The sequence below is a fragment of the Mustela nivalis genome, assembly GCF_964662115.1.
Source record: "Mustela nivalis genome assembly, chromosome: 19".
NCBI classification, from domain to species: Eukaryota; Metazoa; Chordata; class Mammalia; order Carnivora; family Mustelidae; genus Mustela; species Mustela nivalis.
This window is the reverse complement of record NC_139038.1, coordinates 21,022,200-21,049,711: the sequence shown is the minus strand read 5'-3', so window position 1 is coordinate 21,049,711 and position 27,512 is coordinate 21,022,200. Positions and strand designations below refer to the sequence as shown.

The 27,512-nt window shown below is 45.2% G+C and overlaps 1 long non-coding RNA gene across 1 annotated transcript in view; it reads right to left on the bottom strand.

Annotated features, from left to right (window-relative positions):
• Positions 1 to 27,512, bottom strand: part of LOC309854969 — an 84,038-nt gene that overhangs the window by 2,792 nt on the left and 53,734 nt on the right. The window contains exons 3-4 of the long non-coding RNA XR_014306507.1: positions 7,127 to 7,326; positions 2,414 to 2,545 (exon numbers count right to left, since the gene is read on the bottom strand). This is a non-coding gene — a long non-coding RNA (uncharacterized lncRNA). The remainder of the gene's footprint in view (positions 1 to 2,413; positions 2,546 to 7,126; positions 7,327 to 27,512) is intronic.

Below are 27,512 nucleotides of genomic sequence, written 5' to 3'. Positions count from 1 at the left end.
AGATGCTTCTGCCCTCAAGAGCCTGCAGGACAGGCTCCCTTGGGCTAAGACCAACCTGAAGGGCTTCACGCAGGGAGTGGGCCAGGGGAGGTCACCCTCCCACACCCTGTGAAGAAGGAAGGATCAACACACCCAAGCAAGCAATGTATTTTCCTCCCTCAGACCCCACACACACACCTCACACAAGTAGCTGGTTTTCACACAAGGAAAACAGCAAAAGAAACAAAACACCCTGGCTCCTTCAAAAGCAAACACACCCTCCGGGGCTCACATGAAGTGGGACTGCTCACCTCCCAGGTCTTGGTGGATGTTCTTGAACCTACTCCCCCTCCCACCCCGCCCACCACCCCTTCCCGCAGCCTGAACAGTCTCTGCTTCCAGAGCTGCCACCCTCCCTACACATCTCTCCGGGGCTCCCCAGCTCTACAGATGAAGCCTGGGCCCGTAACTGGGACCCAGGCAATCCTTCTGACCTCATCTGGTACCTCTCACCATACCCACCCTCACCTCCTCTCTCCTCCCCTTCCCCCAAGCGCCATATTTTTATTTGTATTCTGATTCCTCAAACAGCTTAGGCTTCCTCCCACCCAAAGCCTTTGCACTCCCTCTGCCTGGCAAGCTCTTCCACCACCCACTCTGGCCTGCTTGGAGCCTATTCAGCCTATACAGCTCAATGCCACCTCTTCCAGGAAGCATGCCCTGACCTCCCTCCCCACTCCATTACACTGAGTTTGTAATGAGCCTTTCTTTGTGTTTATTCATCATTAGGTTAACACCTGATGATGACCCAATGGATTAAAGATCCCATGAGAGCAAAGAAAATGTCTGTAGCACTTTCACCGAAAACAGTGTAACTGAACCTATTTTCAAAGTAGAATTTAAGTGAAGATCAAGCTTAGAACCCAGCCTCCCGAGCTGAGGCAGAGATGGGCGATTGGATTTAAAAACCCAAACTCCGAACTCCTTAGCCAAGCCAATTCTCAACTAGTGATTGATAGAGTAAAGCCCTCCACCTACAGATCTGTGAGATCTTTTTATATTGGTGGAAAAGTTTCTGTCTTCCCTTAAAGACTGTGCTGTACACATTGTATAACGCATACACATTGTACGCCTGGACCCTAGATGTGCCATAGAGAGATCTGGGTTTGCTTCTGGTGCCTATGACAAAGCCCCTTCCGTCGCACTCAGAGACACTGTTCCTTCCATTATTCCTGACCTAGCCCTGCACCCACCCCACACGAGCTTCTGGGTCCCTAACATTGATCACTGACTAGCAGTCTTCCGGGGTTTCCTTGTCTCTTCCTGGGGATCCCTCTTCAAAAATCTGGGCAAAGATGAGAAGCAGCATGAGGCATACAAAAATAGTGAACAGTTAAAGGAGGGGAACCTCTCTGTAAGGTCAGGGGAAATTCATTTCCTACCAAATAAGAAGAGGGAAACACTGTTAAGATATATGATCCGTGATTTCCACAAGATCCAAGAAGTCTTTCTGATCTACGGAATGGGGACAAGTGGTCGCCACAAGAAATTAATTTTGGATTAGGACGTCTTATCTAAAGATGAAAAACAATTAAAATAATCAAGTTAGGCCACTTCAGAGGCAGCTCGTAGGAGACAAGGCCACACGGAGGGCAGAGTCGGCAGAGTGGAAGAAAAACTTGAGAAAATGCGCTTCCTCTCCCACTAAACTCGGAGGAAATGGGAACGTGACAAAAATCACAAGAGAAAGCAAACCAAAAAATAAAAAGGTGGGGGTGCCTGAGTGTGCTAAAGTCTCTGCCTTCGGCTCAGGTCACGATCCCAGCGTCCTGGGATCCAGCCCCGCATTGGGCTCTCTGCTCAGCGGGGAGCCTGCTTCTCCCTCTCTCTCCGCCTGCCTCTCTGCCTACTTGTGATCTCTGTCTGTCAAATAAATAAATAAAATCTTAAAAAAAAAAAAAAAGGTAGTAGAAGCGGACATACTGTAGAATAATGGAACAAAAATTGGGGATCCAAATAAACGATTAAGAGTTTAAAAGTGGAGACTGAGCTTTAAATTCCTGTGAGTATCTAGGGGAAGCATCGTGTTGGTGCCAACATGGACTCCAGAACACGAAACAGCAGAAAACACTGAAGCCTTAGTTACAAAGCACGAAAGTCATGACCAAAGAATCCTATATCCAGGCAAGATGCAATCTGAGAAGAAGTCACCAGAAAGATTTTCCTCCCCTTTTTTAAAGATTTTACTTATTTATTTGAGAGAGAGAGAACGAGCTAGGGAGAGCGGCAGAGGGAAGACAGAAGCAGACTCCCCACTGAGCTTAATCCCCTGAGCCACCCAGGCACCCCAAGCTTTTCTCAAACATACAAAGCCTCGTGCTGCATAAAATACGTACTCATGCTGGAAAAAATGCAACAGCACTCAAATACTCACAAGTGGGGAAGCAGTGGCCAGCTGTGTGGTGTCCGTGGTAGCCAGTGGAATAGAAGTGGTAGCTCTGAACTGCAGTCTTGGTACGGCTACAACATTGATGCCCCCTCCGTCACCACCGCCAAAGTTGTCTTTCTATAATTAAAAAAGTGATGGGGTTAAATTCACAAAGTCTGGGGCAGGAAAAAGATCAAAAATGAAATTTCTCAGGGGCACCTGTGTGGCTCAGTGGGTTAAGCCGCTACTTTCGGCTCAGGTCATGATCTCAGGGTCCTGGGATCGAGTCCTGCATCGGGCTCTCCACTCTGCGGGGAGCCTGCTTCCCGCCACCATCCCCCGCCCCCGCCTGTCTCTCTGCCTGCTTGTGATCTCAATCTCTCTAATAAATAAATAAAATCTTATTAAAAAAATGAAATTCCTCATCCTCCATAAAAAAGGAGAATTCCTTCTGAGATTGCAGTTCCAGAACTGACTCTGATGGTTTAATTCAAGGACATCTTTTCAAATCTCGAAGACAGCTACTAAGAAATTTAAAACCAAGGTGTATGCCTTCTAGCTCTTCACAAATATAAGAGAAATCAAAACAATTTATAGAGGAAAAAAGAAAACTAAAAAAGTAATTGAGGCACGTGGGTGGCTCAGTCAGTTACGTGTTCAACTCTTGGTTTCAGCTTAGGTCATGATCTCAGGTCCTGTGTTCATGCCCTGCCTCAGGCTCCACGCTCGGTGGGGAATCTGCTTGGATTCTCCCTCTTCCTCTGCTTCTCCCCCTGCTGGAACAACCCCCTCTCTCTAAAATAAATGAATAAATATTTAAAATAACAATAATCATAAAAAAAGAAGACTTTAAACAAAAAATGATGAAACAAGCAGGGTCATCGGTCGGAAAAAGGCTGTTGGCATCATCCCAAAACAGTCTGTGAGGGCCCGTAGCTGGAAGGTGGCAGTAGGGATGGAGTCATGGCCATGACTGGAGATCACTGAAGAACTTGCACCTGATAACTGGATGGCCCTCTGGACATAAGGTTGGGGAATGAAAGAGAAGGAAGAAATCAAGGATCCCAGGTTCGTAGCCTGGGTGACCAAAAGGATGAAAGACAGACTCAGACATGGAGTGTCAGTCCAGCTTCGGATACATTAATCTGCTGTCCCTGGACGTCTCGGCACACGTGCAGGCTATGTAGATGGATGGCCTACGCAACAGAGTTCCCACTGCCGTAGGAGGAAAGGTCCACCCAGCCAACATTTTCACCATTTATGATACCTGGAGGGAGTTCTCAGCTCAGGACTTTATGAAGACCACAAAAAGACTGATTTAGAATTATACAGCCCCCACCAAGGAATGGGAACCATGTACTTTTCACTCCGAATGGAGGAATAACTAGAAACAACAAAGTACGGATGATTTATACCCGCAGCTCTGATTTCAGTCCCCGGGAAGGACACCGTGAGGACCACGATGTCACACTCCGTTGCCCAGGCTTATTTTCAATTCTGACTCTACCATTTACTGGCTCTGATGCCTCAGTTTAGTCACTGATACAACGAGGACAACATTATAGCCCGTCACTGGGCTGTTAGGAGGACTGACACACATTAAGGGCTCAGACAATGCCTGGCACTCAGTGGGACCTGACCAACCACAGTTCCCGTCAAGATCCAACCTAGACTCTCCTCCACGGTTCCTTCATCCCAGCTTCACTGTTTAAGGTGGCTTCCACCTTTGCTTTTAATCCAGGCTTTATCGATATCCGCAAGGATTATTGCTTCTTGCCCCTGCACTTACTTACACATCCGAGAGAGCACCAGGATTATGAATGGTCTGTAAAGAGGAACTGCCTCCCTCCAGAAGGACCTCAGGAAGTTTCAATGAAACGCTAAACATACTTGATTTAAAAATATCCTGATTGAAACATCTAACTGCATATGTGTGGGGTGGGTGGGGGGGTGTGTTCAGTGGACTGTCGGGTTCAACACCTGACCCCAGCGAAGCTGCTCTCCAAGGTGCTCTACAGAGGATGGCCGTCTGCTTTGTCCTCCAGTCTGCAAATGACTCCATGAGGTTCCAGCTTCCAGCCCTCACTTCCTAGACTGCAGGTTAAGTGTTCTGGTGAGCTCTTGCCACACAGAAGCAACGTTCAGGGATTTTGGTTGGATGAGATACTTCTCAAAGCAACTTGCGCTGACCGTGAACTTCCCCCATTGGATGTGACGGCGGGCACCTTCATGCTTCCTTCAGTGCTTTCCAACCTTACAATAACGACAACCAGCAGAACAGGGGGTAGAGCCCTGGTCTCCACGGGGCCAGTTACAATCACACCTGCAAGAGAAGCAGTGGTCTGGGTGGTGCAACGCCCTAGCCATTCCCCAAACACAAACTCAGAATGTCCCTGGGATTCATGGCACTGGCTCCTGTGAGTGCAATCCCACTCTTTGTTCCCTACCTAAGCCTCTCTCCAACCTTGCTTCAGGTGAGGCCCAGAGTTAACCTTTTCTTCCCTGCTTATTGCCATGGGGTCCAGGCCACTGGGAGTAGTGTCCACAATGCCCACGACCTGGGCCTCTGCTCCAAGTGCTGAACCCCAGCTGTACTCTTGGTTCACCCCATTTTATATCCTGAAACACACTCTAGAATTCCTTCTTCTTATCTCATGTGACTCCTCAACTATCTTTCCAATCAAGACGTGTCCTCTCAAACCCAACCCATTTCTACCCATATGAGAGAACATTCCTCAGCTGATTTAACCAAGTCATCAGACCTTTACAAAAACCTGTCAAAAGAAAAAGGATTTCCCCACTCAACAACACTTCTGACACAAAATGGAGGGGGGGGGGGTCCACTCCTCCCAATTTTCCAGTTTTCCGTGGACACCAAAGGAGTGTCCTACAATTTAATTCAACTCTGAAACTAACCTCCCAGAGTGAGCGCAGACCCCACAGGTACAGGGCTGAGTCCCACAAGACTGCCCCAGATGCATGCCAATCACATCCGTCCAAATTGACCACAAACCAGGGGTTCCCGCAACCCCTCCTCAGGTTTGATAATCTGCCATCATGGCAAACAGCCAGGGAAACACCTTAGTTACTACCACCCACTTATTGTAAAGGATATTATAAAAGTTGCAAATGAAGGCACATAAGACAAAGTCCAGAAAGGACCCAAGCACGGGGACAGACCAGAAAGGACCCAAGCACAGGAGTTTCTGTCCCCATGAGGTTTAGGGTTCACCCACCCGAAACTCTTCAAATCTGGTTCTTCAAAATGTTTTATAGAGCTGAATCTCCAGAAGCACCCCCTCCCACTCCCAGCACACACACTCCTAGAAGGCCGGAGGATGCAGCTGAAAGTTCTAACCTCATCACTTGCGTCTTTCTGATGAACAGCGCCATCCTGAGGTTGTATCTAGGGCTTCCACCCTAGTGACCTCATTAGCATTAACTCAGGTTGTTAAAAGGGCTCTTCTTTGAAAGAGAGAAAGAGAGAGACAGACAGTATGTGAGCCAAAGTGGAGAGGAGAGGGAGAGAGAACCCTCGAGATTTCCCCCAACACAGGGCTCGATCTCACACCCCCGAGAGCGTGACCTGAGCCAAAATCAAGAGTCAGAGGCTTAGCCGACTGAGCCACCCAGGTGCCCCCAAGGGCTCATTTTTAAGTAAGAAAAGGCACTCCTATCATTCAGAGAATACTAAGAGTTTCAGGAACTCTGTGCCAGGAACCAGGGACAAAGACCAAATATATTTATACCATTCCTGTATAAACAACATACTGTTTACATACATATCATCTATACTAATACACTTCCCTCTTCCGGTATTATAGGTTTTCATTCTTTTCAATACTACTCATTGGGGCACTAATGATACTTCATGATATTTCTTTTTTTAAAAAAATTATTTATTTATTTGTCAGAGAGAGAGAGAGCAAGCAGGCAGACTGGCAATCAGAGCAGAGAGAGAAGCAGGTTCCCCGCTGAGCAAGAAGCCCAATTCAGGGCTCGATCCCAGGACGCTGGATCCCAGGACCCTGGATCCCAGGACCCATGACCAGGATCATGACCTGAGCCAAAGGCAGCAGCCTGACAGACTGAGCCATCCAGGTGTCCCGATGATACTTCTAAGTAAGATGTAGTTACTGTTCCCCCAGGCCAAAGGTCCTCACAGGATTTCTACTTAGTTACCATCCTGCTGGATGATGAGCCTCTGCTTATTCCAATCTTCTCCATCTTCCTGAGTCAAAAATTAGATCCAGGATCCCTTTTTTTTTGGCTTTGTTTTTCAGCTAAAATTCACTGAGCACTAACACAGTACCCGACACTTGTACCCCTGATGATCTAATCTCTATGACAACCCACTAGTTAGAAGCTGTTAGTGTTCATTTTCAAGCCGGCACGACTCAAGCACAGAGGGGTTGAGTAACTTGTCCAAGGTCACACAGCTGGTGGTGGACCAGGCGAACAGGCTTCTGAGCCAGTTGGTCTGCTCCGTCACAGACAGCAGTGTCTCCATCCTCCGGCCTTCTCTGCCATCGGATCTGCACACCCACCTCCACCTTGCTAAGCAAGATGCCCACTGCACCCCGTACACAATAATGCTTGAGGTGCTTCTCTGAGTTATGCCAGCTCCCACGGACATCCTGATTGGTTGCAGGCAGGCATCCCTCCGTTTATGTGGGTCTGTCATATGCGTGTCTGAAACGGTGGGGGCCTTCCACTTACGGTTCCTCTGATTCTCAACCCCATGCTCTGAATAATTTCCATACGGTGGAGGTGAGGATGAGTTCCAGACAAGGTGTGGTGTGACGTCTGGGCTGGAGACAGGCCGGGGTTGCGGGCGTACTCTGGGAACACAGCTGGAGGCGCCTGGCTGTGGGGCAGGCCAAGGTGTATCTGGTCACTGAAGCTGGGTGGCAGGAACACTGCAGGCAAATGAGAAGCTCTCTTGTCACTCTTGCCGGGAGCTCTGTTGAGAATCTCACTGCGTTACTAATCACTGAGCTAGAAGCCTGTCCCTAACTCAGCTGCACCCTTCCACGACCAGCGGCCACCAGAAATGGGATGTCTGCCAAGCAACAGTGTCCATCCCGCAGTCCCCTCACACAGGACAAGGGCCCTTAGGCATCAGAATCGAAGCAAAGTTGGGTCTGATTTTTAACGTGCTCGTGGCGCTAACTGGGCATTGCATGACATGGGCCCATGGTGGCATCTCTAACAGATGACTCAAGCGCTCTATTTCAATCCGTTCCAAGCTCTGCAGTGACAGTCGATTTTTTAAGCCTTGTCATCCTTCAGAGTCATTAAGTCAGCAGGCGCATTTGTCTGGCACCGAGACGCGGCTACGGCTTCACGAGGTTTAGCAGACGATCCATAAAAGGCATTTCTCTCCACTCTGCACCCGCCCACCTCCCACCCACACTGCTTCACACGCAAAAAAAAGAAGAAAGAAAACGGTACTGTCGCCCAAAAAATAAATAAATATAGGGTCTGCCTTCGGTGCCCTGAATGTGGTACTGCACAAAGAATCTCAAAGACATCCAAGTTATCTCAGGACTTGAACTCAACAGGGGCAGTAGTGGCACGTGTCTGGTGTGTGTGCCAGGGTGTCCAGTCGCTTACGAGCACTGGGATCTCCGGAAGTTCCTTGGCTCCCGTGAGCCTCAGTATCCTCATCTGTGACCTCCGTGAGACCAGTAGCTCCCACCTCTGTAAATTTTCAACTGAATGACATGATGCATGCCAAGTGCCTGCCTTGGGGGCAAGGGCACAATCGGCATTAGCTATTCTCAGGAAAAAGCAGAGGGAGAGATTAACTGGATGAAAATTATCAACAAAAATCCAAATTCTCAAAAGGAAGCAAACAGAGTCAAGGAGAAGGTTCTGGGGTGGAGTAAAAGGTACGGTCTCTTGACAGCAGGATTCCCCAAGGTTTCTGGAGAAACTCTGGTGTTAAGTTTTTGCATGTTTAAAAAACAAAACTGAAAGCATAGATTTCTGCCTACCTCACAAGCAGGGTGAAATGACCAAACTTGCTGCTCAGTGGACTGAGCTCTCTAGAGGAAGGTATTACCTAAACAAAAGTTACTTTTTAATCTTTTTATAGGCAGCGAAGGCAAAAGACTTTCTTTGAACTTAATTACAGAGTCAGAACTGGCCCTGTTTCCAAGTCCCTCTTTGGCCTTATGAAAATGGAAGTCAGATTTCCCAGCAGGGCAAGAGAAAGGAAGGTTTCTTTAGTGGAGGACTGCGGGGCATTTCTCTTCCAGCCTCCTTCGGGCAAGAATCCCAGGTACTCAGACCTCCATTTAGAAAGCCTCAATGGGGAAAATAATAATCATATGTTTCCGTTCCTCCCAGATATTCGAGGGTCACGCAGGTATTAACTAATTAATTCTCCAAAGTCAGCAGAGAAAATTGCTTCCAAAGGTTTCTGAGCACTCTTGAAATGTAAATGAAGTCTCAACCCAAACTGTCCCCTCCACGCCTGAAGAATTCCAATCGTGATCCGTGTACCCGGAATAGAGGCGACACCTACCTGCAGGTCTCACCTCGGATGCTTCCTAGAGGGGACTCCCTGAACACTGTCTCCAGCACACTGGTGTGTCTGTCTCTTGTTTTCCATCCAACGTTTCTCATCAAGTTAAGCTGCCTTATGTCCCTGGTGTGCTTGCTTATCGGTTGATTTGTTCGTACATCCCAGCCAGAAGGTGAACTCCAACAGGATTTCTGTTCAGTGCTGTACCTCCAGCACTTTTTACCATGCACAGCACATAGTAGGTACTCAGTCACTTCTTGGTGAACAAATAAATGAAGGTAAGAGCAATTTGATTCATTTACCGATGCCCAAATTCATTTTCTTTTTAATTTTTTTTTATTTGAGAGAGCACAGGAGCAGGGTGAGGGGCAGACTCCCTGCAGAGCGGGGAGCCCGACCCGGGACTCAATCCCAGGACCCTGGGATCATGACTTGAGTGAAAGGCAGATGCTAACCCATCTGAGTCACCCAGGTGCCCCTACCCATGACCACTACTGAAAGTAATGATATGACGTTTTATGAAGAGAATATCCATCTTTAAGATGCTTACAACTCGGGCACCTGGGTGGGCTCACTTGGTTGAGCGACTGCCTTCAGCTCAGGTCATGATCCCGGACTTCCAGGATCGAGTCCCGCATCGGGCTCCCAGCTCCTTGGGGAGTCTGCTTCTCCCTCTGACCTTCTCCTCTCTCATGCTCTCTCTCACTCCTTCTCTCTCAAATAAATAAATAAAATCTAAAAAAAAAAAAAAAAAAAAAAAAGATGCTTACAACTCTTACAGACATTATGCCGGTGTTGATCCTATCCCCAAGCGATCTTCCTTTGCCTTGAGTAGACTCAGAATGTCCTCAGAATGCCAAACCCATGCCCTCTGTGAACACACTGCTGTGCCCATGTTCTCAGCATGGCTCCCAGTACACTGCCCACTTTGGAGAGTGTGCTTATGGCCCTGCTGGACACCAGTGGAAAGCCCCGGGCCTTGAGGTCGTGGGCTGGCTAACTTTCAGAGCTGGAGCTTTGGAGGTGTTCTAACACCTTTGATGAGGAGGAACCAGGGGTGAGAGAAAAAGGTGCTCACAAAAAGAAATCCCCAGTGAGCCAAGGACCAAGGGTTAGAGGGGTTGAGCCAAGAGAGTCCCCAGGAAGAGACCGAACAGCTCCTGAGCACCTGTGTGCCGGGTTCCACGCGAGGCACTGCATGTCCTTAGCCTCGCCTTGTTCTCCCAACACCCAGAGGGGGCATTACTGAGCCCGTTTTACAAACCAACAAGCCAACAAGAAGGAAATTTAAGTTCTCTTGTTCCAGGCCACGAGATGTCAAGGTTAAGAGGCCAGATTTGAATTCAAGTCTATCAAACCTCAAATGTTATTTCACCTCCCACGCCTCCTCCTTCCTCTTCCAGTGGCCTCACTGGTATCTCTCTTCTCCTTCTTTTCAAGCAGACTCCACACCCAGCTCAGAGCCTAACTCATGACGCTGTGATTAAGACAGGAGCTGAGATCAGACGCTTAATGGACTGAGCTACCCAGATGCCCCTGTATCTCTCATTCTCCTAAAGGTAATGTGGGCTGATAATTCTCACAAAAGCTACCATATTTCCAACAGTAATATTAAACCAGAACATGAGGGCTTTCTGCCAGACCCCTGGGCTGTATTACCCTGATCCTCCAAGCGGCTCTGGGAGGCTGAGGTGGGCTGAAGCGAGGCCACCCGGATTTCCGCTACAGCCCCTACAAGCTAGCTGAGCTCCATCAGGCGTTACCTTTCTGTGCCTCAGTTTCTTCCTCAGTAAAATGAGGGCAGCACCACCTACCTCACAAGGGCACCATCAGGATTACATTAGTTATTACATGTGAAGTGCTTAGAGCCACACCTGGCACGCAGGAAGCATCAAGAAACGCTATTATTACTCACTATTGTTAAACCGATGAAATCAAGGTTCTGAGGGGGGAACACAAGGTCTCCTGTGGGGGACCTGCAGGAATCTCAGATTCGAGACGCTGCAGTGGAGCTCCTCACGCTCCATCCTCCTGCTCGCTGCCTGGACTGCACAGCTGCTCAGATGAGAAACCTCAAACATCACCCCCGCTACTGCCCCTCTCCCCCACATTCAAGGGGCCATGTCCTCGGAACTCTCCCTGCCCATCTCCTCCGCCTCTGCCCAGTTCAGATTCTCATCTCGGATCCCTTAGAGGCTTGCGGTAATTTCCTAATTGGCCTCCCTCATGCCAGCCAGCACCTCCCGGACACAGCTGAAAACTGCAGTCTCCCTAGAAAACGGGGCCGGTCCGGCGGGCAGCCATGTCCTGTCGGCCCGAGATCGGCTCTGGCCCTTCTCCTCCCCGCTGTGCTTCCCAGGCTTCCCTGCCCGCTCAGTGCTGGTCAGGTCTGGCCAGCGGGACGCACTGGTGGGGTGTCTGGGGTGTGGAAGACAGAAGTCAGCCTCGGGCAGTGAATGGCAGCTTCTGCGTCTCTCCCTGGCCTGAGCTTGGCGGGACAGCCCCCACCGTGGGGCTCCAGCCTACTGCATGGTCCCAGCTTCTGGATTCTGGTAACACCACCTCCCCCCCAGGTACCGCCAGCCTGAAGAGAGCAGCTGGCGTCTGCGGCTGGTGACCTGTGAGGTGCCGTCTCATCCGCGGTTGGATCCTCAGCTCTTCCCTGTATTAGATGACTTGTTTTCCTTGAATTATCTAGAAAAGTTTATGTTGTTCTGGTTGGACCTCATCCGAATGATACTTTCTATCAATCCCCTTCTTAAATAACCTTCTAGAATCTTTTCTCCATGGTAAGTCCAAAAACTATGGAATATCCTTTGGGACTTGAAAGTCTGGAAGCAAATTACATTTGCAAATGCATCTTACTCCAAGCACACTAGGTTCCGGACACCCGGACATTTCTCTGTTCCCCTAGACAACACGCATTCCTGACTCAGGTCCTATGGGCTTTCCTCGCTCTGAAATGCCCTTCTTCTCTGCCTGGCATAGTCTGTTCACATTTCCAATCTTATCCCGACAGCTCATTCTCCATCCAGTGACCAGTGGACTCATTCATTCAACACATAACACTGCATTCGTTTTAGGGGTAAAACTTAATGATTTGATATATGTATATATCGCAAATGATTACCACAGTAAGTTTAGTTAACATATATTACCACATGTAGTTATAAATTTGTCTTGTGATGAGAAATTTTATAATCTACTCTCTTAGGAACTTTCAAATAAACAATACAGTATTGTTAACTACAGTTATATGTCCCCAAAACTTATTCATCTTACTTATTCGTATGACTGGAAGTTTGTACCTTTTGCCCACTACTACTCCTGCCTCTGTATCCATGAGTCCGTTTTTCTGTTTTCCTTTTCCTTTTCGCTTTGGTGTTTTAGGTTCTACGTATGAGATTACAGGGTATATGTCTTTCTCTGACTAGTTTCACTTAGCATAATGCATTCAGGGTCCATCCACATTGTCACAAATGGCACGATTTCCTTCCTTTTCATAGCCAAGTAATATTCCTTTGTGGGTGTGTACATACACACACACACACACACACACACACAATCATGTTGTCCATTCGACTTCTGCTGTACTCCTAGGTCATTGCCATGCCTTGGCTATTATAAATAATGCTGCAATGAATATGGGGGCACGGGAATCTTCTCAAGACAATGATTTTCCTTTCTTCAGATCAAGAAACACCCATACTATAGGCTGGATCATATGACAGTTCTATTCTCAGCTTTTTGAGGACCCTCCATACTGTTTTCCACAGGGTGACACCTTTTAATTCCAATCACATCATGCCCTTCTTAAAACTCTCCACCACCTCCAAATAAGATCCAAACTCCTCGCCGAGATTTAAAGGGCTCTGCATGTTCTGACCACCTCTCCTACCACCCGCCTGCCCGCTGGCCCGGCAGGGTCTGGCTGTAAGGGCCTCCCGGCTGGTCCATGAGCAAACCCAGGCGGTTTCCTCCTAGGGCCACCACTCCTTTTGCTCTCTCGGCCTGGGAGACCCATTCCTGGCTCCTTCCTTCTTGCCCCCGTGGGCTGAGCCCAACCATCGCCTCCTCAGAGCCGCTTTCCCTGATCACTCGCCTCGTGTTGTCCTCCAGCATCACTTAGCTGATAGTGAATCCTTCCAGGCCTAGTTCGACATCAACTCAGAGCAGCCACAGAACATGACGCATTTGTCTCACTGTCATCATCGCCGCGACTTTTTAGGCACTGCACTTACTGTGCATGAGACACTTTCTAAGAGCTTTACTGTATTATTTCATTACATTCTCACAACTCTGCGACAGTACTATTGTTTTCTCTCTTGCACAGAGGGGGAAACGGAGGTAGAGAGGCAGGTGGAGTTTCCATGGCCACTCAGCGGGCAATTACCATACTCCCAGGACTGTAAACACCACAAGGTCAAGAACATGACTTTGTTCCTTCCTTGCCCAATATTTACTGAGTACCAATAGTGTGCTCTGTGCTAAACCAGGGGTGTGGGGGGCGGGTGGGGTACAGTGGCAAAAAAGTCAGAATGGCCAGTGTTCACACGGGACTTGAGTTCGAGGAGGGGAAGAGACAGTAAACCATAGTTACTTACCTTTCTTAAATTCTACTTGAGCTGGGTGCCAGGAAGGAGAAGCACAGCGTGTGAAAGGTGGGAAGTGTCAGGTCCTAGAGTCTTGGGAATGCCTTCCTGAGGAAGAGGCCTGGAGGGGCAGGACAAAGGAAAGAGCTTCCCGAGCAGAGAAATGCTCCATGCAAAGGTCTTGGGAGGAAGGAACTAGGTAACTCGGTGCTTGGAGGACCTCACTGAAGGTGAATGTTGCCCCAGAGGGCAGAGACGGGAACAAGAAGGCCGGAGGGAAAGTCATCCCTAACTCCAGGTGAGCCAAGAGCTCTGGGCTCAGTCGTCTTGTACTCCCCGTCCTAGGCCAGACACAGTGGGCACTCCACAGTGGTTCATGCTGTTGTCACTGGTCTAAGTGAATGAATGAATGAATGAATGAATGATAGATAGAATGAAGAAATGATTCTGCATGTTCGGGCTGCCAGCAGCTGCACTACCTACTAGCTGTCCAAGTCAGGGATATTTAAAAGAGAGAAAGGCAGACTTATCGTTAGACTTGGTGCAGAAAAACCCACCAGGGAGAAAATTAGATTCTGAAACAAAAGAGACTGGTCTCTTTGCACTGGGAAGGGTGTATGCTTTCATTTATTGGTGTTTGGACAATTGTTATTAAAACCATAGGAAAGGCTAACCTGAATCTATAACTATGGATTTTTTTTTTTATTTTTACTTTTTTTTACTGAACCTGAGCTCAAGAGATTGATATTCATTACAAGGAAGAGTCTATGGTTTGAGGGAATCTTTTATTTATAGCTATCTGGTATTTGAAATAGGTATTTTGAAATGTGATTTACAGGATAGTCACTTAAAGAAATAACTGCATGGGCCTTGGAGAACAGATCTGTTTGTCTAGTCCAGGGCCCCAGGAAGTGGCAGGGATTAAGTAGGACAGCACAACTCCTGGTATGTAAACACACCCTCTGTGTGTCTCTGGGCTGGAGCTGCAGGGAGAAGCCTGAGTAGCCAATAGAACCCTCTACCAGGAGGGGCACAGAACCTCCACAGCAGCCACCAGCCAACTCCCCTTGGCCACCATCTAAGCTACTGTCATCTGGACTCCCCAGTATGGAAGGGAAAAGGAAAATCAAAAATACAACTATGGGGCGCCTGGATGGCTCAGGTGGTTAAGGCTCTGCCTTCGGCTCAGGTCATGATCTCAGGGTCCTGGGATCGAGCCCCGCATCAGGCCCCCTGCTTGGCAGGGAGCCTGCATCCCTCTCTCTCTCCATCTACCTCTCTGCCTACTTGTGATCTCTGTCTCTGTGTCAAAAAATAAATAAAATCTTTTTTAAAAATACAACCATAATGCTAATGCAAATAATAACAGCTGATGTTTAGTGACTATTTTGCAAGGAGCTAAACCAGATGTAACGTTATAATCCTCACAACTACCCCATAGGCCAGAGCTCATTATTACCCCCGCATGGTGTGCATGAGAACAAACGAGGTACCATGAGAGTAACAGATACACACACTTGATAAGCGGAAGCTCTGGGATTCTGGAATCCATCTAGTTTCAGAGCGGAGAGAAGACAGAAATGAGCAGAGGCAACAATCAAACATTGCAGAAGAAAATTTCCCAAGCCTGAGTTCAGGCCTCTGTCTTCAACATGAAAGGGCCCACTGAACCATAAGCAGCACAAACTCTGAAACTGGATTTTCAGAAAGTGTTGTGAAGATCAAATGAATGTATACATATAAAAAGCCTAGAGGGGAGCCTGAGAGGCTCAGTTGGTTAAGTGTCCAGCTCTTGATTTCAGCTTGGATCATGATCTCAGGGTCATGAGATCGAACCCTGCATCAGCTCTGCACTGGGCACACAGCCTGCTTAAGAGTCTTTCTCTCTGGGGGGCACCTGGGTGGCTCAGTGGGTGGCTCAGTGGGTTAAAGCCTCTGCCTTCAGCTCAGGTCATGATCCCAGGGTTCTGGGATCGAGCCCCGCATCGGGCTCTGCTCAGCAGGGAGTCTGCTTCCTCCTCTCTCTCTGCCTGCCTCTCTGCCTACTTGTGATCTCTGTCTGTCAAATAAATAAATACAATCTTTTAAAAAAAAAAAAAGAGTCTTTCTCTCTCTCTCTCTCTCAGATAAAAAATAAGAAAATTTTTAAAAATTAAAAAAGAAGAAATAAAAAGCCTAACAGGCCCACATGTGTGCATATTCAATATTATTAGTTTGATGAAATCATTATCACATTATTTAAGTCAGTTGAGAAAACTTTAAAAGATGAAAGCAGGGGTGCCTGGGTGGCTCTGTGGGTTAAGCCGCTGCCTTCGGCTCAGGTCATGATCTCAGAGTCCTGGGATCGAGTCCCGCATCGGGCTCTCTGCTCAGCAGAGAGCCTGCTTTCCTCTCTCTCTCTGCCTGCCTCTCCATCTACTTGTGATTTCTCTCTGTCAAATAAATAAATAAAATCTTTAAAAAAAATAAAAATAAAAGATGAAAGCAATGCATAAATTCATTTATAAATACAGATACACAATTTTACATAAATTATTAGAAAATCAAATCGATCAGTTCATCAAAAGAATAACAAAGCCTATGTTAGGAACACAACGATGGCTTAAGATCACAGTATCTTCACTGTAACCCACTATATCAGCCAGTTAAAGGGGAAATTTCATATGTCACATGGTTATAAGATAAATCTACAAAAATCAAGAGCTTTTTACTAAACTAATAATTACCAAATATTACTTTTAATAATGAACTTAGAAAAGTGGGTTTGGATTCTTCAACAGAGTACTAGAATTCCTAGCCTCAGCAATCAGACAATAAAAAGAAATTAAAGGCATCCAAATCCGCAAAGAAGAAGTCAAACTTTCACTCTCTGCAAACGACATGATTCTCCATGTAGAAAACCCAAAAGACTCCACCAAAAAAACTGCTAGAACTAATACAGGAACTCAGCAAAGTTACAGGATATAAAAATCAATGCAAGAAGTCTGTCACATTTCTATATGCTAACAATGAGGCAGAAGACAGAGAAATCAAGGCATTCATCCCACTTACAACTACACCCAAAACTGTAAATACCTAGGAATAAACCTAACCAAAGAGGTACTGGGATCTGCACTCTGAGAACTATAGAACACTTATGAAAGAAATTAAGGAAGACAAAAAGAATTGAAAACATTCCATGCTCATGGATTGAAAGAACAAATATTGTTAAAATGTTGATGCTACCCAATGCAATCTACACATTCAATGCAATCCCTATCAAAATACCACTAGCATTTTTCACAGAACTGCAACAAACAATCCTAAAATTTGTATGGAACCACAAAAGACCCCAAGTAGCCAAAGGAAGGTTGAAAAAGAAAATCAAGGCTTGGGGCATCACAATGCCCGATTTCAAGCTGTATTACAAACCTGCAATCACCAAGACAGTATGCCACTGGCACAAAAACAGACACGTAGATCAATGGAACAGAACAGATAACCCAGAAATGGACCCTCAACTCTATGGTCAACCAATCCTGAACAAAGCTGGAAAGAATATCCAACAGAAAAAAGAGTCTCTTCAACAAATGGGGTTGGGAAAATTGGACAACCATATACAGAAGAAAGGAACTGGGCCATTTCCTTACACCTTACACACAAAAATAAACTCAAAATGGATTAAAGACTCAATGTGAGACAGGAATCCATCAAAATCCTACAGGGGAACACAGGCAGTAACCTCTTCGACCTAGCCGTAGCACCTTCTTCCAAGACACATCTCCAAAGGCAAGGGAAACAAAAGCAAAAATGAACTATTAGAACTTCAAGATAAAAAGCTTTTGCACAGCAAAGAAAAAGGCCAACAAAACTAAAAGGCAACCTACGGAATAGGAGAAGATATTCACAAATGTCTTATCAGATAATGGGCTAGTATCCAAAATCTATAAAGAACACTCCAAAAAAACAAATAATCCAGTCAAGAAATGGGCAGAAGACATGAACAGACGCTTCTTCAAAGAAGACATACAAATGGCCAACAGACACATGAAAAAATGCTCCACATCTCCCGGCATCAGGGAAATACAAATCAAAACTACAGTGAGATACCACCTCACACCAGTCAGAATGGCTAAAATTAACAAGTCAGGAGATGACAGATGTTGGAGAGGATGTAGAGAAAGCGGAACCCTCCTACACTGTTGGTGGGAATGCAAGCTGGTGCAGCCAGTCTGGAAAACAGTATGGAGGTTCCTCAAAAGGTTAATAACAGAACTACCCTATGACCCAGCAACTGCACTACTAAGTACTTACCCGAAAGATACAAACACAGTGATTCGAAGGGCCACTGGGACCCCAATATTTATAACAGTAATGTCCTCAATACCCAAAATATGGAAAGAAGCCAGACGTCTATTGACAGATAAATGAATGATAAAGAAGATGTGGGGTGTGTGTGTGTGTGTGCATATACACTGAACTCTAGGGAACAAACTGAGTGTTGCTAGAGGGGCGGGGATGTGAAGAGGGGATAACTGGGGGATGGGCATAAAAGAGGGTACTTGATGTAATGAGCATTGGGTGTTATATGCATCTAGTGATATGAATCACTAAATTCTACCCCTGAAACTAGTAATGCAGTATATGTATATGTTAACTGCCCTGAATTTAAATAATTTTTTTTAAAATGAAAAGAAGGTTTGGGCAATATGAGAAGATCCCAGAATGCTAGTCCAATAAATTGGGTATTTATTAAGTACAGAGTAGAAAAAAAGTTAAACTGGAAAATAGCATAAATGGGTCTATTTTTTAATTAACATATAATGAATTATTTGCCCCAGGGGTACAGGTCTGTGAATCATCAGGCTTACATGAGGCTCACAGCACTCACCATAGCACATACCCTCCCCAATATCCATAACCCCGCCCCCCTCTCCCTACCTCCCACCCTCCAGCAACCCTCAGCTTGTTTCATGAGATTAAGAGTCTCTTATGGTTGGTCTCCCTCCCGATCCCATATTGCTTCATTTTTTCCCTCCCTACCTCCCACAGGCCCCTGCCTTGCCTCTCGAATTCCTCATTATCAGAGAGATCATATGATAATTTTCTTTCTCTGATCGACTTATTTCACTCAGCATAATACCTTCTAGTTCCATCCAAGTCATTGCAAACAGCAAGACTGTTTGCTTTTTGATAGCTGCACAGTATTCCATTACATATATAGACCACATCTTCTTTTAAATGGGTCTATTTTTGTGAAGATGAGAAGCTGTGGAGATACTGAAGGCAGGGACTTTCTGCAAAATTATCGAATCAGTCCAGTTAATAATAATAAGGAACTGAGGTGGGACAGGGAACTTTTCAGCAGAACTATTATTAGTAATACTTGGGATAAGTCAATAGAATCTGGTAACTAAAGACCAGATTGGAGGACGGTTACACCATCAGGCTATGTAGCAAAGGGCAAAGCAGGTAGTATGGAAAAGCTGACATTGAGTTCAGTCAAGCTGATTTCGAAATACCTCCAGAACACCCAAGTGGTGAGAAATACGGATCAGAAGCTTCAAATAAAATGTAAGGACTAGGGGCAGCACCTGGATGGTTCAACTGGTTAAGCATCTCACTCTTGGTTTCAGCTCAGGTCATGATCTCAAGGTGGTGAGGCCAAGCCCCAAGGTGAGCCTCAAGCTGAGTATGAAATCTGCTTAAGATTTTCTCTCTCCTTTTCCCTCTGCCCTTCCCCCTGGTCCCTCTCTTTCTTTTTAAAATAAGTAAATAAAAATCTTAAAAAAAAAAAAAAGTCAGGACTAAAACATGAATTGACAAATCATTCCTGGAGAGCTGACAGTTGGAGCCATGACAGTACAGGAGGTCGGCTAGGAAGACTGTGCAGCCTACAAGGAGGGCCAGGACAGAGCTTCAGAAAGAGCCAACATTTAGGGGATGTGATGAGGACACGGAGTTGGTATGAAGCTTGAGCAGCTGTGGGAGAGAGGCCAGGAGTGTGCAGAACCACATAAGTCAGGGATGAGCTCCAAAGGGACTACGGTAGCCAGCAGTGTGGAGCGCCAAAGAAGGGTCAAGCAGGAAGAACATTCAGCAGTGTGGCCTCCAGGTCTCTGGGGGAAAACAAGTTGGGAGAGGAGCAGGGGTTGAGCGGAAGCTTTGTGCAGTCTGCTGGCTAAGCAGAGATAGGGAGTAGGCAGACCAAAGCATCTAAGCTACTTTTTCCATCAAAGTGAGTAACAGCTTCAGGCAGGGGCTCAGATGACATGGATTTGAATCCCACCTCTCTGGGGTCAATTTTTCTTATTGGTAAAATAGAGGTGACACCAACTTCGTAGGAGTTGTGGTAACTGAGATCATTCATTTCAGGGGCTTCCATGGCAACCAACCCAGGGTAAGTGGTAACCGCTGAGCATTACTACTACTGTAAAATACACGATGAGACCATCAGCTGAGAAAGGGCAGGAAGCAGGAGGTAAAGGCAGAAAAACAAGTCATGTGTATTTAAGTAGACTACTTCTCATAGTTTTGAAAAACAAAACAAACAACCACAAGATGATCAGGAGGCAGTAAGGGGTCAGTGGAAGCCAGCGGAGACGAACTTGTAATGAGCCTAAACCACCCACACTGTCAGGCCAGTCCTCCCTGCAGCACTCAACCACTGAACAACGGGGTAGGAGAGGAACAAACGGATGGCTGGGAGCATTCTGGCAAGGGTTAAAACAGTCTGGTGTGGAAAGGGACCAGATGTAAGCAAAAAAGGAAGATCCCACTAGACCTGGAGGAGAGGGCAGGATGTGGGAGTGAGGGTCAGATGAGGGCAAAGATCAAGCAAATGGATCATGAGGAAGGAAAAAATGTCTAAAAAGGCGTACCTTGATGGAGAGGGGGAGATTCAGAGGCCTGGGCGTCTCAACAGCCATTTTCCTTCTCTCTCTCTTTCAACTAGGCTCCAAGGCCTACACGGGGCTTGAACTTACAACTCTGAGATCAAGAGTCATAAGCTCTACAACTAAGCCAGCCAACCATCCCCATTTTCCTTCTGTTTCTGTTGCTTATTCTATTCGTTCTATGTTCAGTCTCTTACCTACGTACCTCTGGTACATTCAATCATCTTTTTTTTTTAAGGTTTTTTAATTCATGTATTTGAGAGAGAGAGAGAACATGAGCTGGGGGGGAAGGGGGGACAGAAGCAGGCTCCCTGCTGAGTAAACAACCAGATGCGGGGCTCCATCCCAGGACCCTGGGATCAGGACCTGAACTGAAGGCAGACATTTCACGGACTGAGCCACCCAGGCGCCCTTCAATACTAGTGACAGTGACACTATTCAGAGCCAGGCAGATACATGCCAAAGTGCAGGAGACAGAAGAGCATCTCAATTGTGGCTGCGTGTGGCTGGCATCAGAACCAACGAAAGAGGCACCTGGTCACTTGTCGGTTAAGCGTCTGCCTTTGGCTCAGGTCATGATCCCAGGATCGGATCAGGCCTGAGTCCGGATCCCTGCTCAGCAGGGGGTCTGCTTCTCCCTCTGCCCTTCCCACTGCTCAAGCTCGCTCTCTTGACTTCTGTCTCATAAATAAATAAAATCTGAAGAAAAACAAACAAACAAACAAACAATGGAATGCCTTGTGTGCAGAAACTCCCAAACATCCCAAAGACAATCATGCACAATACACACTTGATTTATTCAAGAACTTGGGCTACTCTGAAGTCATTTTTAGGTCAGAGGTCACAAACTGACAACCCATGAGGAACATGGCCTGCACACATGCCTGTCTGACCCACAAGGTTATGTTACTACTTCCAGTTAGTTGTTAATGGTCTACAGATAAGGGATCTCAGAAAAATATACAGATATCCCACTGTGATTAGAACAGCAAAAGATCTGAGGCGCCTGGGTGGCAGAGTCAAGTGCTGACTTAGTTCCAGCTCAGGGTGCAATCCCACGGTCCTGAGATCGAGCCGTGCACTGGCTGTGTGTCCTGCAGGAAGTGGGCTTGGGATTCTCTCTTCCTCTCCCTCTGTGCCTCCCCCAAGTCATGCTCACACTCTCTTGTTCTTGCTCTCTCTCCTTCCTGCTCTCTCTCTCTCAAATAAATAAATCTTAAAAAAATAAAAATAAATAAAAAATAGAAGAAGATCTGCAAACTGAGCTCGCATTCCCATTTAACAACACCGGTCAGGAGCGAGACAGCAGCTAGCCCCTTTAAAACAGAGCGCATGCGCCCCAGCTTGCCACAGTTCCCACCTGGCCTGTGGAAGACCTTTGACTCTGCATCTCTTTCTCTGGAAGGCACATGTGTACTGAGCATAAACATCACAGCTGTCAGCAGGATGTGTTGGTGAACTCCCATCACCTCATCAACTGAGCGACCACTTGAAAGGATCAAGTAGAAAAAAGTATTGATTTAAAGCAGTGATTCTTACCCTTTAATGTGCATGTGAATCACCTGGGGTCTTGTTAAAATACAAATTCTAACTCAGTAGATCTGTTGAGGAGCCTAAGATTGTGCATGTCTAACAAGCTCCCAGGTGATATGGATTGGATGTTGCTGGTCCAAGGACCACACTTTGAGTGCCAGGGGCCAGGGGGCATTGGCCTTGACCTCTAGGATCCAGAGCCAGACTTCTTCTGGGATTGGAACATGTCCTATCTGCTAAAAGAGAGCCTCTTCTAATAGGAGTCAGCCCTGGATCTGGGCTTTGCTAGGAACAGTAGCTGAGCGAAAATAAAATACAGGTATATTGAAAAATTATTCTTTCTAGAGTTTTGTAGAACTAGTGGAAAATAAAGTAGCACTTACTGACATCTTGTGTGTGCCCTGGGTTATCTCAGCTAATCTCAACCCCTACCTCACACCACCTACCCCCAAACCCCTACAAAAACAAATTATAAGTGTACGGGGCAAGAAAGTGAGCTGTGGAGCCAAGACGGCCTAGGTTCATATCCCAATCTTCCACTTACTAGCTGTGCAGCTTTGGCCAAGGTACTAACCTTTCTCTGCTTCATTCAGTTTTCCAACAGGAAAACTGAGGGTGGTAATAGTACCCACCTCCTGAGATGTAAAAGGGTGAATGTAAACACAGACTGTGCTCAGGACAGCGTCTGGCATATGGTAAGTGGCCAACAAAGACTTGATATTATTAATATCCCATTTTTACAGATGCAGAAAACCAACCTAGGAGAAGTTACTTTGGTCAGACATTAAATGGTGGGCCCAGTTTTCTTTTCAATGACCCTAGGGAGTAAGGACAGAAAGGCTTGTGTGAGTAAGGCAGTATCTACAAAGAAAAAAAAAAAATAGCCCACACCCTCCTTCTAGGTCCTTTTCTATCCTACTGTGCAGCTCACTCTTGTCCAGGAGACTTTGGTATATGGCAATAACAATAACATAAAATTTACTGAATATGTATATCATCTTATTTAATCCTCACAACAAATTTTTTTTAAAGATTTATTTATTTATTTGAGAGAGAGAAGGAGAGACAGAGCACGGGGAGGGGCAGAGGGAGAAAATCTCCAGCAGATTCCCCACAGCGGGAAGCCTTACACAGGGCTCAATCTCACAACACTGAGAGCATGACCAGAGCTGAATGAAATCAAGAGTCGGACACTTAACCGACTGAGCCATCCAGGAGCCCCTCCTCACATCAATCTTATGATGTAAGAACCATTGCATTGTTATTCCTCCACTTTGCAGACAGGTGTCTGGAGACTTGCCCAAGTTCACCTACTGCTAAGTTTTAGAACTAGGACTCAAAGCAAGGCAGTCTGATCCTGGAACCCAGGTATGCTACCTGGACAAAATATGGATATGTAGATGGCTTTGCTGATGAATTCTATCAATCGCCTAAGGAAGACATAATACCAGTTCTATATAAACCCTTCTAAAAAGTAAAAAAAGAAGAAATACTTCCCATCTGATTCTATAAGACCAACATTACCCCACTACCCAAACAAAGGTATTACCAAAAAACTGCAGACCAACATCCCTGATTATACATGCAAAATTGCTAAATTAAACACAGGCAAGTTGACATAAACAGTACATAAAAAGGATAATAGGGGCACCTGGGCAGCTCAGTGGGTTAAACCTCTGACTTCAGCTCAGGTCATGAATCCGGGGTCCTGGAACTGAGCCCCACATCAGGCTCTCTGCTTGGTGGGGAGCCTGCTTCCTCCTCTCTCTCTGCCTGCTGCTCTGCCTACTTGTGATTTCTCTCTCGGTCAAATAAATAAATAAAATCTTTAAAAAAAAAAAAAAAGGATAATAATTTTGACAGTAAATCTTGCCCCAGGAGTATAAGTTTGGTTTACATTCAAAACTAAATCAAGGGGCACCTGAGTGGCTCAGTGGGTTAAGCCTCTGCCTTCAGCTCAGGTCATGATCTCAGGGTCCTGGGATGGAACCCCGCTTCAGGATCTCTGCTCAGCAGGGAGCCTGCTTCCCCCCTCTCTCTGCCTGCCTCTCTGCCTACTTGTGATCTCTGTCTGTCAAATAAGTAAATAAAATATTTAAAAAAGAAAAAAAAACTAAATCAAGTAATTCACCATAGCAGCAAACTAAAAAAAGAAGAGACATCTCTATAGATGCAAAAAAATCTCATTTGTGAAATTCCAAAACAAACGTTGGAATTTTTTTACTCATTCATAACAAAAGCTCTCTCCACAATGTAGGACTAGAGGATCTTCTTCAACATGACAAAGAGCATCCAAATAACCTAACATCGCAATGAAAGAATGAAAGCTTCTCCCCTGGGATAAGGAAGAAGACAAGGACAGGACGTCCTCTCTTGCCACTTTTATTCAACGTATACTAAAGTTTCTAACCAGTGCAATCAAATAAACAAACAGATAAATAAAAATAAAATTTTTTTAAAAAGGAAGGCACCCAGAAATGGAAGACATAAAAGCATCTTTATTTGCCAATGGCATTATCATCAAGCAAAAAAATCTGCTGTGATCAACAAGAAAGCTAGTTGTAACCAGTAAGTGAGTTAAGCAAATTTGCAGGATATGTCAATACACAAAACTAAGTTAGATGTCTATATAACAGCAAGACAGTCATGAACTGAAATTAATAAAATGATACATTCGCAATAACATAAAAATAGGACATATGTAGAGATAAATCTGACAAAATCTGTGAAATGCTCATACATTGAAAATTATAAACACTGCTAAAAGAAGTTTCAGAAAAACCTGAAGAAATGGAGGGATACACTATGTTCATAAAGATTCAATATTGTTAAGACAACATAGTCTCCCCACTTGATCTATAGAACCTGTGCGATCCAAATGGAAAACCCCAACAGGCTTTTTTTTTTTTTTTTTTTTGGTAGAAATTGACAAACTGGCTCTAGAATGTATATTAGGGGGGCACCTGGATGGCAGAGCACAGTTAGGTGTCTGACTCTTGGTTTCAGCTCCGGTCATGATCTCAGGGTTGTGAGATTGAGCCCCATGTCAGGCTCTGTGTAGAGTTTGCTTCTGATTCTCATTCTCTCCTTCTGCACCTCCCACTCATACCCTCTCTCTAAAATAAATAAATCTTTTAAAAAATAAATAAAACAAAATGTATAAGGTAATGCAAAGGACCCAGAAGAGCCAAATTACCTTTGGTGGGAGGGGGGAGAAGAATGAAGTAAAGACTTATAAAGCTTTAGTAATCAAGACAGTGTGGCAATGACATAAAGACAGAAAGATAAATCAGTAGATCAATGGAACAATAAAAGTCCACAGATAGACCCACATGTGTATGGTCAACGGATTTGTAACAAAGGCAGATGGACAATTCAATGGAGAAACGATAATGCCTTGACACATGGTACTGGAAAAATTAGGTGCTCGTATGCAAAAAGGAAGATAAACTTCTATCCATACTTCACATCATATATTAAAATTAACTCAAAATGTATCATAACTTTAAATATAAGACTTAAAACTTTAAAACCTTGTAACAAAGGAGAATATTTTCGTGTAACCCTGACCTGGGGTTTTTTCAGATTCATCATCAAAAGCATAATCCATAAAAGGACAAATGGTTAAGTTGGACTTGATCAAATGTAAAAACGTCTGCCCTTCAAAAGACACTGGTAAAAGAATGAAATACAGGCTGCAGGCTGAGAGGATCATATATCTGATCAATCAAACAGCTGATAAAACACTTACGTCCCCAATATATCAAGAACTCTGAAAACTCAATAAGTCAACAAACTGATAAAAAAAAATACTCAAAATATTTGGACACATCACCAAAGAAGATGTATGAGTGGTAAATTAGCACACGGAAAAAGACTCAATCTTCAGTCTTTAGAGAAATGTAAATTAAAGTCACATACCAAGTATTCCTACTAGAATAGCTAAAATTTAAAAGACTGACCATACCAAATGCTGGTGAAGATGTGGACAAAACAGAAGCCTCACAGACTGCTGGTAGGAATGTAAAATAGTGCTTTTGAAAACAGTTTGTCAGTTTCTTACCTATTTAGGTAAAAATGTGCCTGCCATATGAACCACCTATTCTACTCTTAGGTATGTACCCAAGAACAAATAAAAAGATACGTCCATAAAAAATATGTATACATCTTCACAGGAACTTTATTTTTTAATAGGCCAAAGCTTAAAAAAAAAAAAAAAAAAACAACCTTAAATATCCATCAAGAAGTGAATTATAAACTGTGTATACTGTTGTGTCCTTAAAATGGAATACTACTCAGCAATAAGAAGGAATGCAGGGGCGCCTGAGTAGCTCAGTGGGTTAAAGCCTCTGCCTTGGGCTCAGATCATGATCTCGGGGTCCTGGGTTCAAGCCCCGCATCAGGCTCTCTGCTCAGTGGGGAGCCTGCTTCCTTCTCTCTCTCTGCCTGCCTCTCTGCCTACCTGTGATCTCTGTCAAATAAATAAATAAAGTCTTTAAAAACAAAAAAAAAAAAAAGAAGGAATGCAATATTGATACATGCTACGACATGGAAAAATCTCAAAATAATCATGCTAAGTAAAAGAAACCAGACCAAAACCCAAAGCACATTATTTCATTTTGATAAAACTGTAGGAAATGCACTGCACACAGACAGAAGGCAGATCAGGAGCTGTCTGGGAAGGTGGGTGGGAAGGCCTTCCGAGGGTGCACAGGAAACTTTTGAGGGTGACGGACATGTTCATTATTTTGTTCGTGGTGATGGTTTCCCTGGTGTATCCATACGTCAAAACTTACCAAACTACACACATTAAATATGTGTAATCTACTGTGTATCAATTACTCCTCAGAACGGCTGTGTAAGTATGACAAAATTTTTCTTCTAATTTTTTTAAGGTTTTATTTATTTAAGAGGAAAGTAAGTGAGAGAGCATGAGCAGGGGGAGGGGCAGAAGGAGAAGCAGACTCCCTGCTGAGCAGGAAGCCCTGATGTTGGGCTCTGATCCCAGCCAGGACCCTGGAATCATGACCTGAGCTGAAGGCAGATGCTTAACCAACTGAGCCACCCAGGCGCCCCTAAGTATAATAAAAAATTGTAAGTGGATGGAGGGGTGGGTGAGTGGATGGACGGATAAATGAATGGATAGGTGAGCAGATGGATGGATGGACGGACGGATGACGGATGGTACTGGGTGGAAGGAGAGAGAAAGGGAGCCATCTTTCCTTCACTTGTAGCTTAAGAAACAGGACATTTCCCCACTGGATTTTTGGACAAGCTTTCCTATCGCCTTGGGGCTTGTCTCCCTGCTCACATTGCATTTATTGTCTGTCCCAACCCCTGCCACCGTAAGGACCAAATCTTTGATCACTAATTACACCGTCATTGGATTGGATTCCCTCTGGGACTATACAACCCTTCAGAGCTTTTCATTTTCTTACCTCACCATATTCCCAACACCAACTTTAGCACACACATAAAAAAGGCATTCAGTAAAGACTCTTCTGGTTAACTGATTTATTGATTAATTGAAAAAAACTATAAATTCTATAAGGTGTTAATTCTTTTCAAAATCC